Source organism: Centruroides sculpturatus, unplaced genomic scaffold (genome assembly GCF_000671375.1).
Source record: "Centruroides sculpturatus isolate CEXI.00-Female unplaced genomic scaffold, Cexi_2.0 scaffold221, whole genome shotgun sequence".
Taxonomy (NCBI): Eukaryota; Metazoa; Arthropoda; class Arachnida; order Scorpiones; family Buthidae; genus Centruroides; species Centruroides sculpturatus.
Window position 1 is genome coordinate 808,603 of NW_019384612.1, and position 13,655 is coordinate 822,257.

The 13,655-nt window shown below is 36.8% G+C and overlaps 1 protein-coding gene and 1 long non-coding RNA gene across 2 annotated transcripts in view; both read right to left on the reverse strand.

Annotated features, from left to right (window-relative positions):
* The window catches only part of LOC111625275 (kelch-like protein 20), a 55,204-nt gene extending 53,531 nt beyond the window's left edge, over positions 1 to 1,673 (reverse strand). The window contains exon 1 of the mRNA XM_023368379.1: positions 1,518 to 1,673. The gene's annotated coding sequence lies outside the window, so the exon portion shown is untranslated. The remainder of the gene's footprint in view (positions 1 to 1,517) is intronic.
* Positions 1,674 to 3,094: 1,421 nt separating this feature from the next.
* The window catches only part of LOC111625283, a 13,732-nt gene continuing 3,171 nt past the window's right edge, over positions 3,095 to 13,655 (reverse strand). Inside the window, exon 2 of the long non-coding RNA XR_002756704.1 lies at positions 3,095 to 4,587. This is a non-coding gene — a long non-coding RNA (uncharacterized LOC111625283). The remainder of the gene's footprint in view (positions 4,588 to 13,655) is intronic.

The window sequence follows — 13,655 nt, forward strand, 5'->3', positions numbered from 1 at the left end:
ATATATATATATATATATACACACACACACACATATATATTATTGATATTTTTACTCTTTAAACAAACTAAATCCATTTTTCTCAAAAATCTCAAGTTTTGAATTAGAAATAATATAGTGTATAAACCCTCATATATTTTGAATGGAAACAATAAATATATTCAAAGTCAGAGGTTGCCAACCATTTTCTGAGAAAGGACAAGCTGCACAAGACAGTTCTAGAGGCCAAGTATAAAACATATAGTCAAAGAATAAGATTGCTTTTTATTTCTAAGTGACAATGGGTGTAAATCAATTTAAAATTTGCAATTGCATTTTCAAAAGGATTTTATCAAAATTTGGGATAGATTTTGTGGTACCCAATAATAAACTTTTTGAGACTTAAAATTTTCTCCTAGCAGAGATCAGTTAAAAATTAACAAATTTCCTTCTTTAAATAGGTGTTTATAACAATCATTTGCAGCAAAGTCTATTAATTATACTTGAATTTTGAAAAATTTATATGCTTGAACTAGTTCAAATGTCAATAAAACATATAAATGAAAACAAGCTCTGTAGGCTGGATAAATATGTATTGAGGCTATATTTGGCCTTCAAGCCATCGATTGGAGACCCATTGTAAATCAAATCATAGATTTGCAACGTCTAAATTTATATGCCTGGAAACTATTTACTGGGTATAAATATGCATATTTTAATAGCATATACCAATAAATAAATAACATAGCAGTTTTTTAACATTTTCAATATTAACATTAGCATAACATTTAACTTTCTGCTGACTAAACTTAAAAATTTTATCTATTAGAAGAGTTCGTAACACTGTTTTTTTATTTAGCGCAGACAGTCATACACTTTTCTCTATTTCTTGCTTGCTACAACTCTTAGGATGTTTTCATTAATTAGCCTCCATAAAAAGATATAATTTTATCATATCACTTAACAGTTATTGAAAGAATTGGATACACTTATTTATAATTACTGATTACTCTGATACGTACTACCATAATCAAAACACGTAACATAACAATTATGCCGGAGCCAACCGGCGGCACGGCGGATAACACCACCGAACGCCGGTAGTCGGTCGCGGGTCGGCCAAGTGGAGTTTTCCGGTTTTTCTTAATGCCGCCAACGCCTAAACAGGGGCCAGTTTCCCATAAAATACCTTCCCCTCTGCAGATCACCCACGTGACTCGTTTCTTTAATCGAATAAAATTGCAGGATGAGTATTAATAGAATAAAATTTGTTAGAGGCTAGTTTCATGCCATTTATTTGTGTGTGGACACGTATGAAAGTGCCTAAAATTCTCGTATGTGTTCATTCTAACATTGAAATTCCTAATAATTAGGTTACCAACAGAAAGCTTACATGAAAATATCGTTGATACACACGCGTGTTTAAACATAACAACGTAAGATAATAAATTATCAAAGGAAATTATAGTTTAAATCTCCCCCATTCAATGGGAAACGTACGTGATCCTATTATATTTCTAAAATGATGCTATACTTACCTCTTATTTATTAATTTTTATATATTTATTAACATATAATGTTAAAAATGCCTTAAATTAATGTAATTTATGTTATTCATTTTTCAACTTTCATTCATTGATTTTGACATGCAGAAACTGATTTAAGCAAACTATAAACAAGCGCTTTCGATTACTCAATTTTGTAATTTAGAGGAAATTCCCCTAAATACAGGGGATTTTTCCTCTAAGTCTTTCGAGAAAATAAATTGAAATTTCTTAACTTTTAATATATATTATTATTTTTAATATTATTATTTAAAGTATTTTTATAAAATGCTATTTATCATTTGAGTAGACCGCAAGTCTCGTCTTGTCGGATTATAACTGAAGAGCAACGACGGCCGAAGCGATCGTGTAGAAGAGTCTTAAGCGAATAAAATCAATTTTCATAATTTATTGACAAGTACATAAACCAAGTAGAATACTTATTACAAAAATATTGAAGAATTCAAACGAATCTTCTTTTTTATTCTTCTATATTTTTAATATTTAAATTACCATGGGCCATTTCTTAATTGAAACCAAACACTATTACATCGTCAATGTTGCAGGCCGAGCAGTCAAGGTGGTAACTAACCGCTCTGGGACCCGAGGATCGAATCCGGACGGGTCGAAAAAATTCCCAGGAATTTTTCGGGGTGATCCGACCAGATATATCGACCTCCGTCCCTCACCACCCGGCTGCCCCATTCTGGGTCTGGCCGAACCCATAATGGGCTTGCTAAAAGAGGCCCTCTTAGTGCCCACGGGACGGAAAAAGTTTTAAAAACCCATAATCGTGATTTTTTTTCTTTTGAAGGCCTCTTCCCGCTCTGAGAGCACCAAGAGGCCTATGAACTAACAATTAGAAATGTAAAATGTATTATAATGTGTAATGTTAAGAGGGAGCGAAATGAATACATACTATTTAATTAAGGGAGCGTTGCCTGCAGAGCAAGGGTGCTGTAAAGGTGTTAAGAGAAACCTGCCAACATTGTTGGGGGATAATTGGGATAGGAGGGAAACAGTTCAATGAGAATAGCAGAGAAATAATATACCCCTGCAGAACAATTTACTAGTCTTATGCTAATGTATTTAGGATAGAAGAACACCGACCAGAAGAGGGCGCAAAATACATTTTTTTTAATAGATGGCACTACAATCACGATGGACACACATAAATATAACTTACTTTTAAGGGGAGGCATGATAAACGAGAGAGAGAGAAAGGGGAGGCATGGGTGGGGTGGCTTGTGGGACTTAAAGTCCCAGAAACCTGGTTATTTCTATCAGGTTGCTGGGGGGAGTCAATGTGAAGATTTTGCTGCTGGATGACTTGATTAAAATTTTTCTCGAGCTCCTGAATCAGAAAGCTTACTCCAGCCAGGCTTTGAATGGCTTTGTCTTTAAGTTCTGTCCGCATGTTGCGGGCGGCCTCTATACACTCTTTGACGGTGAATAGTTTCTCTTTTATTCCTTCTTCTAGCTCCATGATGATATCTTGAGACTTATCCATGCTAACTCTTTAGGTATTAATTTATTGGATTGACTTTAATTTTCTTTATATACTATTCCTACTGTATTATTTTAAAACTTTACCTAACCCAGGCACCAGAAAGAATAAAAACAGTTCCTCACAAAAACAGCAACACGTCTTAACAGAACACTCTCCTGAACTGGAATCCATAATCGTGATTTAAACATACATATAAATTTCCTCTGGCGACCGTTTATCGGTGTGTCTTTCCTTAATTTCCAGAATTAGATACACGAAAGTCGAAAACAGATATGGAAAGCTTTGGGGGAAAAGGCCCCATTAACTGTAGGCTATACGAACTTCCGGTTTGCACGGAAATCAAATTATTTCAATTCAAATATTTTCCACCGAATGCCGGTAACTTATTAACATAGATAAACAACATTCAATTAAATTCTATTGCTAACAGAAAAACTACAATGTAGAAGTACGAGATATTACTAGAATTGAGAACATTGTGACGTCACAATAAATAACTGCTTGTTACTTCTGTTATTCCTACGTGTATTGGCTTCTTTTCATTCATTCTTACAATAATAAATTAAACGGAAACACGCAACTCTTTGCATGCCCTTCGTTATTTCCAAACGAATGGCAACCCAGAACTCACCACGGGGAGGTGGCTGCGTCAGAGTTCCACCGAGAGCTGGAAAGAATGAAACTCTACACATAATTAGCATCACTTGTGGAGTTTCATTCGTCCTAACTCAAATTTGAAAAACAGCTGCATAACGCTAATTAAATAGTTTAATAATAATCAAAATTGTACATACAAACATTTGTACAGTACATTAAACTTACCGTATTATTCCTGTATAAACTAATGCATACGATATTCTAACAACTAACAACGAAAGTCAGTAACGATACCTTACCATAATGAAACACGCGAACGAATATTGCAAATGAAATATAATGCGCTTCGAACACTTCACGGAACATATTCTAAGTAGAAATTAAACGTGTTAAATTAAATATGTTTGAATTCAACATTCTATCACATTTCTTATAAATCAAAATTCATAGTTTATTTACTTGCTATCAAGATTTTTTCCACAAATCTAAAGAAAAAAACAGGTGAAAAGAAGAAAGCGGAAGTTCACTTGTTTTTTCCTCCAACGAAACTGCACCAACAATAGAAATATTAACAATGCATTATTAACAATGCATTCAAACAATTGGTTACTTTCCACAAATACGTGACATGTGTTACGTCATAACATTAAAGGAACAAAGTTCAGTATTTCCAACTTAGTAACACTTGACCTAGTCTTCTTCGGCTTGTTCTCGAACCATTTCTTTGTGGCGGGTCGAATGTCGTCACGAGTGAAATGAATTCCTTTGAGATTTCGCTCGAAAGTAGAAATCAACGAAAAGTTTGAGGGCGTCAAATCTGGGCTGCAAAGAGTCTTCGAGAACTTTAAATCCGAGTTTCTGTGTGGCCTTAAGTGTGAAAGCAATGGCGTTCAGTCTAGGGTAGTCGTGTTGCAGAATCATTGGCTTTTCCAGTTCTAAAACCATAAACTCAGCACACTAAATTATAGAGTATTAAGAGAATTAAGTGTATCTCCCGAATTGATTTTCGTTTAAATTATTAAAAAATACTTTTGCTATTATTTTAATAATTTGAGAATAAGTATCCAATGTAAACGAAAGTCTAACCTAGTCTATTTATAAATCGATTTAATTAATTTACGATAATTTGTATAAAAATCTAAATGATGGAGATGTTTTAAGCCCAGGCCCTATCCTAATTTACTCAATTTTAAGCACGTAAACAAAAACAAAAAATGACTTACTTTCGAGAGACGTAGGTAGAAAATTGGACATGAAATAGTCCTATCTCTCGACAATATACTATCTTATATTAAGTAGACTTTATGACCTTTCCCCCAACATTATTATGTCCGAAAGCGAATTTTTATTCCCTAATTTCTACGTTAATCCCAATTCCTTACGGCACATTTAACCTGTATTTTTGAAGCAAACTTTATTTGATAAATCAATGTAAAATCTTCAATTTCCGAAAATATACAATCAAATTTCATTATATAAAGATAAAATATTCGGCAGTTTTTAAATTGTTTAACATCTGCTTAATTATTATTCCCAAGACTTATGCATGATTTCAGTACATTTAATCACTGAATAGTTCTTATGTTATTTAAGTACTTAGATGGCCTCTTAAAGATGTTAGATTGGTGGATTCGGATACGATCCTAATTCATACTAACAAAATTTTTTATGGGTATATGAGTCATGGTCCACTGTTCGACCCCACTGTGTCAGACCTGCAGGTAATAGCGCAATTATGGCCCGCTATATAGTTTATATAGTGCAAACACTACGCAATGCGTTAATTAATCAATCTTACCTCTTACAACACACTATAGAACACAATTAAAAATAGTGGTCATCTAAATTCCTTAACGATAGAGTAATAGAGATGATGATCCAATATGGCTCCATTCTATTGATAGAAAGCTTTAAATATGAGAAATATTAGATTGTTGCAAATGAAATGGCCGGTTTTATGAATTTCATTTACAATGCAATAGAAATGCATTAACGCCGATTGTATAGAAATCGCGAGAACCAGAAGCCAAAAAGTCATGAAAGGTACTTTTTATTGCGTCCTCTTCCTTGAAGACTTTCCTTGCCAAAAAACTGTCCAAATGTATTTTAAAAAGTGGCAAAAAGTCTGGAGAATAAGATGGATGAGGAAGAATTTCATTTGAATACTTTATGTGACAAATGTAAGGTAGCCGACCCGGTGGAGATAGGGGACTTTAAACCCACTCCACAACACCTGTGTAAGGTTGCCGTCTTGTAGGTGGGATCTATTAATCCCGCATCAGGATGAACCTAAGAGAAGGTTGTATGTAGGCTGTGACGGAGGAGGCAAATGATGACAAGTGTTTTACACAAGAAAGCCGTTTATTTGTTAACATTTATGCTTACATCGACAATCGACAATCCTTCACTAGGTTCTTCTCGTCGAAGATGCGGAGAGGCGAGAACTTCGGCGTCTGTCTGGCCCCGGGGCGGACGATCGGAAGTTGGAAGCGGCGGAGTCCAAAGTTCTTGGCGACAACACACCACAATATAAGTCACGACCTTTCGTGGAATACGGAGGAGAGCTCTATGACCTTGAATTTCGGATTTTTATAGTTTTTTCTCCCACTATTCGGACTTCTGATTGGCCCCTCGTCCCCTTCCTCGCTTCCCGATTGGTCTCTCTTTTGTTTTGGGGAAAACCCAGACCGACTCGGGTCACGGGAAAGATCCGATTCCAGGTGTCTGCTCGATGTCATTCTGTCCATTGTTCTTGGGGATTGTTGACAAAATTGCAAGACTCGCGATTTCTGTCATCTGGGTACTCGAACGATCATACGCAATGATTTAGCTCTCTTAAATCTTTCTCTCTTTTCCGAAATTGTTTCCCTAGATTGATTGTTTATGAGCGCTGGGGTCAAAGTTCTACCTGCATACGACCACTTGTCTCTGACATAACTTTTCATTCTGACATTGACAGTTCATTTAACACGTGTTGGAGTCATCCGAGACTCGTTGTCTACATTTTGTGCCGCGTTGTTTAGATTAAGGGATTTTTCTCCCCCTCTCATATTTAATCTATCGTTATTATTTAAACATAAGAATACCGCGATTTACATGATTTCGGACCTCGATTGGGTCCTCACAGAGCTCCCGGATTTTTAAAAAGATAGCAACATTTTAGCCGGCAGCGTTGGCAGCTGTCAGTCTACGCTTCCGTCTTTCGGGAGGTGATCACAACATCATCTCAAGTTTGTGTTTCTTTCGTGCGTGACTGATCTCGCGTTACATCGAAATGTGGAAATTGTTTTCCTGCAGACACATCATTTGAGCATCATACGAAATTAATTGATTGACTGTCATTTTCGCGTAACATCTCTTGACTCTTGTCAAGGTACGAATTTCTTTGATAAAACAAAATTTTCTCATTTTGAGACCGAGCAATCCATATTAATCCTTAATTAATTAATTAAAGTTGCATTTTTACTTCTAAAATCGAAAAAGGGGTTAAAGTTTGCTCCATTTTGTTCGATCAGTCTGTCACTCAGAAAATAATTTTCAGGGACACTTGGACATGTTGACTTAATGTCTGATGGTCACCTGTCTTTTATCTTATTGTCTTCCTGTGTTTCGGGTTTCCAACAGAATCCTTTTGAGTACTTTGGAGCGATTGTTCTCCGTTTTGTACTGGACTGGAAAATGGAAGGATGTCTGCCACCTCGACTTCCTCTGCAGGCATTGCTTCTTCCGGTTGTCCATCTTGTGAACGTGTGACAGTTTCCGCTATGCAGATTACCACAAATCAAGGTGACATAGTTCTGATATGACATTTCTCTCGATTCTGGTAAGGTTCGTGTTGTGAGATTGGTTTCCTGATGCCAACTTCGACATTACTTCCGAATATCGCCAGTTCGTTTCACTGTTGCTTTTCCTTGTGACAGACTTGATTATCTCATGTGTTTGAAATAGGAGGGACAATTTTCCTCACATTTAGATTATATGAATCGCTCAATCTATTTTCCCGATCACGTTTTTCTCGCGACAATTTTTGATTTGATCAGCGCGTGTGTGAATACAAATTTCACATTTCATTTTCCTCCGGACAAAACATGTTTTTCATCAATAAAGGCACATTTGCCGAAGCTTTCTCGCGATACATATGATTACCACAAACGAGTGAATAAATTGTTACCGATTTTCTCATTGTTACTTACCAAAAAGGGAGTTTACATTACTACTATTTCCGAGTTCGCGACAATTGATTTGTGAGCGCGCGCGCGTTTTTACATCCGACCTCTCTCCATTTGGATATGATAATCTCTCTTTGACGGGAAAGAGAAACTACCATTTACAATTAGTGAATAATCCAATGGGAGTGGGAGGTGGCAGCCGCGGGTGGCCCTCATTCTGCTGAGGAGTCTCGGTAACATCCGCGTCCTGCACCGTTGCCACATTTGTATGCATATTTCCCGAAGACTTGGGAAGAACCCAGGGGTATTCGCTCACTGGTCCTTGACTTCGGAGAGCATATTTGTATGAGGGTTGTGGAGGAGTCGCGGGTCGATCTATCTCTGCTCCTCTCACTGTGTCTGAAGTGTCTGATCGACTTCGTTGAAGTGATGCTAAGATGATCTCATCCCAGGGGTCGACGGGCTCTACCTGCGGTTGCTCGCAGTTACGGGGAGTGTATCTGTGTTTATTGTGTCAGTATCCTTTCCTTCTGCTTCAGATTGCGCGAATTCCATTCTAGCTATCGCAGGCTTCATCCGATTGGCATGTGTGTGTAATCTTTTCCCTGAATGAACGTGCTGGACTATAAAATCTACAGGACTTAAGTTTGCGCCCTAAGTTTGCTTTTCTGTGAAAATGAACTAAAGCACATCATTTTCTATCTATCTATATAAATAAAAATGTAATGTTCGTTTGTTCCTACCGATTCCTTTGAAATTTTGACACAACGCTGCATTCCAATACGCACGTGTTTTTATATAATATACGTGTCGAAATTCCCCCGGGAGATGAACAGGATTAAGGCTTACCGTAAAGAATTCTGCTTCTATTTATACTATTTTAGATGCGGTTTTTTGCGTTTTAATAGGGTACTGTCAACAGAATGTACACTAAGAAGGGATTTTTCTAAAAATTCCCCCCTACAAGGGAAGTGTTATACATTTATAATAGACACATTTTGAGCCACAACAACGCGATCTGCTAGTGGAAAATAAAATTTGAAGCTTTTTCTTCAAAATTAACGCATTTCTTTCGTTTTTTTTTCAGTTTTAATTATTTTTTATGTTTAATTACATTAATATTAAAAATTGCTGGGAACAAAAGGGGTTAATTAATTAAACATCAGCGTCTTTTATACAACCTTGTGACGTGCCAGTTAGGAAAAAAATTGCCTCGTCCATTTTTTTTAACGAAACCGAATTCCGAATCAATTTGCTCACGTGATGGATTATTCGAAAAATTTAAAAAGAAAATCAGTTTTCGAATATGGGTACCAACGAAACAAAACAGGAAAGCGCTGAGAAAGAAAAACAAGAGAAAGGAAAACAAGAGAAAGAAACGCAAACTGAAAACAAAAGTAAAGATGAAATTAAGAAAAACGAAAAAAACCAAAGAAAATGAGCTAAATTTATTAGTCAGGTATCCGAAAACCGATAATGTAAGAATGGTAGTAAACACAAGTAGTCGTCGTTGTGCCTCACGTGATGAGATATTCGAAATTTAAAAAAAAATCAATTTTCGAAATCAACGATTTTAGAATTAAACTTCGAAATGGGAAATACAGAAGCAAAAGAAAAGTCCAGCAATGAAAGAGAGAAGGAAGAAAAGAAAAAAACAGACAGAAGAAGAGTGGAAAACAACAGCGAGGAAAAGTGAAAGCGAAAATGAAAAGAAAGCAACAAAAAATGAGAAGAATGAACTAAATGCATTAATCGCATACCCGAAGAATGCTAACATCATGGTTAGAATTGAACATCGATTCGTTTGTGAACTTTGTCAGTAGAGAGGTTGAGGCGCACGTTTTAAACGTGTAAACGTGTACGTGTGACGTTCGGCGCCGCTTTCCCGTAAGCCTAAAAGTTTGACAATGGTGTTTGGATAGTCGGTGGAATCACGCTCGACATTCCAAACACCATCGTCAAACTTTTAGGCTTACGGGAAAGCGGCGCCGAACGTCACACGTACACGTTTACACGTTTAAAACGTGCGCCTCAACCTCTCTAGTAATTTTATAGTTTTTACGTGTATGTCATTTTGTCGATGAGATATTCGAATTTAAAAAAAAAATCAATTTTTGAAATCATCGACTTTAGAATTCAGTTTTCGGAAAACCAGTACAGAAGAAAGATGGGCAATTGGACCAGTGAAATAGAAAAGGCTGATAAAGAGAAAGAGAAAGATAAAGTAGGACAAGGGAAAGCTACAGATAAATTAGAACAAGAGAAGGATAAAGAAAAGGAAAAAAATGCAAGTCTGCACAAAAGTAATGAACTAAATTTAAATTTAGATTATGGAAATAACGCAGATTTAGAATTCGCAGTAAAGGTAACACAACAGCGGCACCGAACGTCCGTCCTACACGTTTACACGTTTAAAACGTCTGCCTCAACCTCTCTATTAACGATAGTGCTCCCGAGAAGAGTGCGAGATCTCGTCCCGTGATTTAATATTGATATCCCCGTTTTGTTAGTTTCGGTTTCGTTTTTACTTCTTGTTCTTTTCTCTGTGCAGTCAACTGCTTTGTGATTTATGTCCTTAATAATAACTTCAATAAAGTATTTTGAAGACATTGCTGGTATGTATAATTTGTCATCCTATCCTGCGCTGTGAACGGACGAATTATCATTGGCTTATCGTTAAAAGTTAATGATAAAAGAACTTAACCCTAACAGCGACGATGACGAAATATGTGAATTCAAAAAGAAAAAAGGTTGAGATTAAATTAAATTCCGAATTTATTACAAAAGGCTCTTTTCATAGCCAGTTTATCATCTAAAGAGGAGTCAAATCCTAACAAACATTAATCAACAGTAATATTACTCGTGGATTATTATTACAAAACATAGGAAAAAAATTCCCCATTGATACGAATTTATTAACACACTAAAAACCTTTTTTATATCCCAGTACGAACAGATTTAGACAAAACTAACGTTTTCGACCAAAAACTCGATCTTCGTCTGGTTATCGACCAGAAATTCGAACGACGTGTTTGAATTAAATAACTACTCACCGCACCACGCTAACTTAAAAATTACGCCCTCGGAACCAATTCACGGTGTGATAACGTCGAAAAACATCGGAAAACGAACGTTTTCCAACCCCTTCAGGGCCCTTAGTCTCGAGTTTTTCGTGTTGTACTCGAACTGACGTTATTGAAGTCACTTGTGTTACTATGACTCACATAATCGGTAGTCTCGAGTTAGACCCTTCGAGTGAACTCGAAAGGCGAGCGGAAGTAGGTCATATTCACTTGTTTACGTTTGTCGATAAGCATGATGGGATTATTTACAATGCATCTGGGTTTGCGACTATAATGATTCGACCAATCAACTTAACTGTAACAAGTTGTAAACAAATCAACGCGAATTAGTTTACACGTGCTACAGTTAAAAGTTGTCTTGTGGCAATATAGTACGCAGAAACAAAATGAAAACCTCGAATGTTTTATTTTAAAAAATAAGCGAAGAACAAAAAGAAATATTAGTAACATATATAGAAAATAATAAGAAAATGAACAGCGGAAAATTCGACAACGAATTTACAAGAAAAAGACAATTCGCTTTGTGGAGAGAATTACTTGAAAAATTAATTGCGTGTGTTGAACCTAAAAAATCCGTTATGTAATGGAAAATGTATTTAAACTTAATCCTTTCTTCATATAGTTTTCTTCCTTGATCTATTTCTTAAATTGTTTTGTCTATTAAGATTATTTATTAATCAGAACTTAACACTTCTGATTAATAAATAATCTTAATGTAGTGTCTATGCTTTTAATAATCTATACATATAATTTACTATCATTTTAATACTCTTTTTCGATGAATTAGATACTTCTTTTTATTTTTAGAAAAATTTGCTGTATACATTTATCAATTATGAATTAAAGTTTTTTTTATTAGTATTGACTTGACACGAAAAGAAATGTCATCTACTCGTGGTCGAAAAATTCGTTGCCTTCTCAAACAACGTCTTTCGGCTCTTTCTAACTCTTCGATAGCGATAAGAATTGCGTATCCGTCAGCCATTTTTACTTTCGTGTAGCGATCTCACATGCTCGACTTAATGTGAGTAGCAACTCGCATGGTGAGATGAGAAAGCACGTGAGTTAGAACTCGAGACTACCAATTTGACGTCAGTGTGTGAGATGGTACCACGTGACACCTTCAACACGTTGGGAGTTGTAACACGAAAAACTCGAGACTAAGGCCCCTGGGCTCTGCTTCGGCTTCTTAACGATTTTTAGATGGAAATTCGATTAACGAATTCCGTTAACCGTAAATCGTTCGATCTTGAGTTCGAACGATTTACAAAAAATTTAAGTCGCGCATGCGTAACGTGTCGGCCTGCCCATATACAACGAGCGGCTAGAGCGTGCTGAGAATCAACTCTTGCCAGGCCAGTGACAAAACCATCTCCTCTCTAAAATTTATGCACGTGGTTGAGACGGAAGATTTAAAGATGTGCATAGCCTCTAACCATTTTAGTTTTAGCCTCTAACCATGTAGTTTTTAAAATCACTGATATAGTTTTAATACGGCCCTGGGGGTCGCCGGAATTTTTCAACTTGTAAAGGGGTCGCGTATTCAAGAAGATTGAAAAATACTGCCTTAAAGGGAAACTATAGACTCTTGGTCGTCTGCTGGGGGTAGAAGGGTCCTTTCCATTACGTAAGATGTTAAAAATAGTGGAGCACCTCCTGAAAGCGACACGTACCTGGCGTTTCCTGGCAACCTTGGTATATGTAGATCTTAGGTACGGGTTATAGGTGATGGGGATCCGTTCCATGTCTCTATCTGAATACGTACGGCGATAACGTTGTATCATCATATGTAGTCTATAACTTTGTGATAACCGTGCTCGGTGGCTACATTTTCTATATACGCTAATTGAGTATCACGAGCCGGGATGTTAGATGAATGTGCGAAGGCTCTTCTGATTAGGGCTTTGAAGGCTGCAGTCTTGTATGTGACAGGATCGTATGACCCTACCGGGATGTATGAAGACATAGATCCTGGTTTATGGTACACCGAAGTGTGGATGCCTGAGTTTTCCACTCTAATATTTATATCTAGAAAGTGGACCTCGGTAGGGTCAAATTGTTCTATTTCCAGTGTCAACCCGTAGGGATTATTGTTAAAAGCATCGACCAAGGCTGTTACATCCGGTACAGTTTTCTAAAAACTATTCATATCATCAATATACCTCCTATATAATCCGATGTTGGGGAGGAACTGAGGGAGGACCTTATTCTCTAACTGTCGCACAACCATCTCACAGAGGTTCCCTGAAACCGGGCTGTCCATGGGGACTATGTAGATATCGCCTTTAAATTGGAACACCGAATTATAGCAAATTAAATATGCCATTTCTAGCACTTGGTTGTGCAATGGCGATCCCCGACAATACGAAATAAGATGTCCCTGAGCGCACAGAAAGCGGGAGAGAGCTCAATGGAGGAGTAGAGGGACTTAAAGTCCAACACTGTGATGTAACGGGAGGATGTGACCTCTTTCAAGTGGCAGCATTGTCATTGGCCAGGCAATGATAATGCTGTAAGGCGTTTTGAACACGTGATTGATGCAAATGGATTGCACATTGAACAAATGTGAATAAAAACATTTTGCGCGTTTCCATTTTGTTTCTTTTTCTTCGTGCGCCCGCCATTTTTTTGCATAGTGGTAAAAATTCGAACTAAATATTTTTTTTGCATTTTCCTTTTCCCCGTGGTCCATATAACATATATACAGGTAACCCCCGTATAACACGGTAGTTACGTTCCAAAAAATTGCCGTATTATAAAGCCCTCATCTAGT